This window comes from Penaeus japonicus, unplaced genomic scaffold (genome assembly GCF_977035675.1).
Source record: "Penaeus japonicus unplaced genomic scaffold, GWHDUDI00000001_assembly GWHDUDI00000024, whole genome shotgun sequence".
Classification (NCBI taxonomy): domain Eukaryota; kingdom Metazoa; phylum Arthropoda; class Malacostraca; order Decapoda; family Penaeidae; genus Penaeus; species Penaeus japonicus.
Genome location: NW_028234426.1, coordinates 4,357,631 through 4,362,630, shown reverse-complemented (window position 1 = coordinate 4,362,630; position 5,000 = coordinate 4,357,631).

Genomic DNA, 5,000 nt, shown 5'->3' with positions numbered 1-5,000 from the left:
CGTAATCTGTACGAAAGTCAAGAAAAATGTCCGAAATAAGGTCTTCATCTACGAAGATAAGCGAGGAGGTAAACCTTCAGTTACATGCCTTCCAAACCGCTTGACAATGTTTATAGTCTTCCACACTTCTCTTCTCTTCTCTTGTTCCTTTAAACTGTTGTAAAAGGCCTCTTGTGGAGGGAGTGTCTTCTCATAAACTACAGATAGATCGGTATTGTACTCATATGGAGATATTTGTTTCCCTTTCGTCAGCAGCGATCGGGCCACATCAGAGTGACTCCCGTGTATGGCATTTGTGTATTTCAATTCTCCTCCTGACTCGATATATGTACTAGCAAGTGTAGAGAGACTAGGAGAAATAGGAAGAATAGGAGTCAATAAAGGCCAAGTTGCCTATCCTAACTTTATAGAACTTAATCCCGCCTTATTTCGGGAGAATATCAATCCTTTCCGAGGTAATCCCTTCCTTCAGGAGAATACCCAAGTCATAGCTCATATTATGCGCTACGAGGACGAGTACTTTTTATCCGTTTCTTAATTTAAAAGAAGGTTACACTTGGCGCACAGACTTCTCTCATAGATGTCCGTCTCGATATCGGGATGATGGAATTTGTCAGATATTATAAAACGCTTGTGACAGAGTTCACACGATAGTCTCGAGGCATGTTGTTGTTCCGAGCGAGCAGTCATATGCAAGGGATTTGAGGAGATGTTTGGGTATATTCTAAACCATGTTCGCGAAAGGGTGGTGGTGAGGAAGTGAGTTGCCGCGTTAGAACTGCAATAACACTTTTATCTGTACGATTTCCATATTGAGTTATTCTCATGTAAGTATACGAGATCGCCTTATGATTAGCTTTGGCGGGAACAGACACATCAGAGGTATACTAAGAGCACATTCAAGGTCAAAGTAGCACACGGAAAAGGGTGGAAATCTCTTTACATATTTCGTGAACGTCGGTTTTTTATTTATCAGGTCGAGTACAATTTACCTTGACACTCGCTTCGCTGCAAAGATGATCTTCCTCATGGTTGTCGTGTAAACAGTTCCTGCACAATAGATCGTTTGTTCGAAATTCTCGTAAACGCTTTTACGAAATGGCTTTAATATCTCGAATGAGAACTAAATGATCACTTGATAGGAGGAGTGAAAGACTTTTTTTCTAATACTTCAAGACTCTCACGAGAGACTAAAAATAAACGTTTGTCTTTTTTTTTTCTTTTTTTCTACTTTTTCATTTTCTTCTTCTCCATTCGCCTTCGCATTCTCAAGCTGAAATAATGCAAATACGTTTAATCGATCGAGTGAGTTTAAGGTTTTCCGAAGTGATAAAACGACTAATAGGGTGGAAATTGGACAACTTTTGAGAAAACTTAACAATCCTGCTCTATGATTCAGGTAGCTGGGAGGAGGTACGTCAGTGGAATTATATAGAAAGGCTCATATTTCGCGCGGAATTTCTTCAAAGCTCCCTAGTACTTGAGATAACCCATTAACCTATATTCCAACATCTCTATGACTAAAATAATCATATGAGAATCCTGTTCCTTCGCAAAGGAGGAGGAGGAGGAGGAGGAGGTGGAGGAGGAGGTGGAGGAAGAGGAGGAGGTGGAGGAGGAAGAGGAAGAGGAGAAGGTGGAAGAGGCGGAGGAAGAGGAGGAGGTGGAAGAGGTGGAGGAGGTGGAAGAGGTGGAGGAAGAGGAGGAGGTGGAAGAGGTGGAGGAGGAAGAGGAGGAGGTGGAAGAGGTGGAGGAAGAGGAGAAGGTGGAAGAGGTGGAGGAAGAGGAGGAGGTGGAAGAGGTGGAGGAAGAGGAGGAGGTGGAAGAGGTGGAGGAAGAGGAGGAGGTGGAAGAGGTGGAGGTGGAGGTGGAGGTGGAGGTGGAGGTGGAGAGGAGGTGGAAGAGGTGGAGGGGAGGAGGTGGAGGAAGAGGAGGAGGTGGAAGAGGTGGAGGAAGAGGAGGAGGTGGAAGAGGAAGAGGAGAGGGGGAGAAGGAGGAGGAGGAGGAGAGGGAGGAGGAGGAGGTGGAAGAGGTGGAGGAAGAGGAGAAGGTGGAAGAGGTGGAGGAAGAGGAGGAGGTGGAAGAGGTGGAGGAAGAGGAGGAGGTGGAAGAGGTGGAGGAAGAGGAGGAGGTGGAAGAGGTGGAGGAAGAAGAGAAGGTGGAAGAGGTGGAGGAAGAGGAGGAGGTGGAAGAGGTGGAGGAAGAGGAGAAGGTGGAAGAGGTGGAGGAAGAGGAGAAGGAGAGCGAGATGACGATGAGAAGACCATACCTGTTCTTTTAGCGTTGTAGTTGTTGTTGTTGCTGTTTTTGTTGCACACATTTCCCCCCACATTCTCTCTTTCCTCTTCTCTATCACCTACCTCTGTGATATCGATCGCGGGGTCCAAAGTCCTCGCCTGGCAGGAACGCGCCTGAAATAAAACCTCGAATTGCTTAGTACTATAAAGATTAGAAGAGAGACTAATTCTCCCCCCCCCATGTCTTTAATACCTTGTTGTTGCTTTTTTCTTTTCTACTTCTCGTTCTATCACATCAGTCAACAGGTTCTATCGCCAGACGATTGCTTAGCATTATAATCATTTGAAGAAAGACCTATTTTTCCATAATTTTTTTTTATTAGTTTTGTTTAAAACGATAAAAAAAAAAATATTCTCATAGACTTCGTTCTCAATAACAATGATGTCGTTGTCTTTAATGTTTCGTAGTTTTCTTCTTCTTCTTCTTCTTCTTTTCTTCTTCCTCGTCTGCCGCTGTGACCTCACCCATGTCCTTTTTATCACTGTCTTGCGCTTCTTTCTCCTTTTCTCTATTCCGATCTGCCATTTTTTTCTGCAAACACATCATAGTTAGCCCATTTCATTCTTTTTAAAGGGTTGTAGGGCTATCTTTATTACTATCTATCTATATCTTTATATACCTATCTATATATATCTTTATATACCTATCTATATATATCTTTATATACCTATCTATCTATATCTTTTCTCTTTATAACTATCTATCTATATCTTTATATACGTATACTACTCCTTTCTCACCTGTTCCCCATCTCGCATCACTTGTTTTCTTAATTTCACCAATTATTTCCTTCTTTTATTCACTACTCATTATTTTTTTTATTCACTACTACACACCGGATGCTCTTTCTTCTTCTTCACTCTCTCCCATTCGCCCAGGTTTTCCAGACGACCTTTTAGACGACCGGAGACGACTATACCCTTCTCTACAAGTCGCTCCCATTTGAACCCTGATTCCCAAGACCATTAATAACCCATTGATAAAAATGGGACACGCCGGTACCTTATTAACATATCATCCCCATTGATGCATATCTTCAGTCTATATACCTTTGACAAGAGAGAGTAAAATGGGAGAGGATTCGTACCCTTCAATACGAAATAATTATTCGGTAATTAGGTATCTCTATCTTATATACCATACCCCAACCTACCATACTAAGCCTTCTTTTTGCACAGGAATTTCATACCAAGCCTTCTTTTTGCACAGGAATTTCATACCAAGCCTTCTTTTTGCACAGGAATTTCATACCAAGCCTTCTTTTTGCACAGGAATTTCAACATGAACAAACAAGAATTACCATTAGTGGTGCACCTCACCCACCCCTCACTCTCCTCTTCAGCAGATTATCCACATACCCTAAGGCTTTTCCAGAGGGAACAGCCTCAGCAGGGAGACACGCCCCCCACCCCCCTCTAAGGTAGATAGATACAGCCATTTACCGCGTCAGGAGGGAGATCAGCCCCCAGTCCCCCCTAATTTATTCTAACCCTTATTCCCTAACATTATACCCAACCATTAATTGGTAGATACACATATTTACCCTCATATGCACGCCCATTACAAAGTCGATGGATTCAGGCATTTTCCACGGAAAGAGGGAGCTCGTCAGCCCTCCCCATCGACAACACAAAGTCGATAGATGGAGTCCACTATATATATATATATATATATATCCTTATTTATATATACATATATATATATATATATATATATATATATATATATATATATATATGTATGTATTTTTATATATATGTATATATATACATACATATATATATATATATATATATATATAGATAGATAGATAGATAGATAGATAGAGAGAGAGAGAGAGAGAGAGAGAGAGAGAGAGAGATAGATAGATAGATAGATACATTATATATATATATATATATATATATATATATATAGATAGATAGATAGATAGATAGATAGATAGATAGATAGATAGATAGATAGATAGATAGATAGATAGACAGAGAGAGAGAGAGAGAGAGAGAGAGAGAAAGAGATAGATATAGATAGATACATATATATATATATATATATATATATATATATATATATATATATATATATATATATATATATATATTTTTGTACACACACACACACACAATATATATATATATATATATATATATATATATATATATATATATATATATATATATATATATATATATACATATTAGGAGAAAAATCCAATCTTATACCTTTTTCTTCAACTGCTTCAGTTGGATGTGAAAAGTAAGTATATTCAGCCATGGCTATTAATCCGCAAAATTATATGATAAAAAATGTGTAAAATAAAGAATCAACAAATAAAAAATAAAAAAAATAAAAAAAACAACAACAATATATCATTTCCTAACCATGATCATATAAATCATAAAAGTGTGTGCTTACATCTGTGGTTGGCGCATAGCGAATGCTCACAAGCACGGCCAATTTCTGATGATAGATATTTGTTTATTGTGACGAAATTGGAGCTTAATTGGTAGGTGACAGTGCGACATGAGGAATAACTAAAGACTGCTAAAAGGTAGCCAGGAATTACATTAGTACATTTATTCCCATTAAGCATCACTTACATTAGTGCATTTATTTCCATTAAGCATCACATAATTTACGAAAAGACTTCAATATCTCTATCCTGGCGTCGAGTCTGTGAGACGCAACAGACGCAAAAGCTT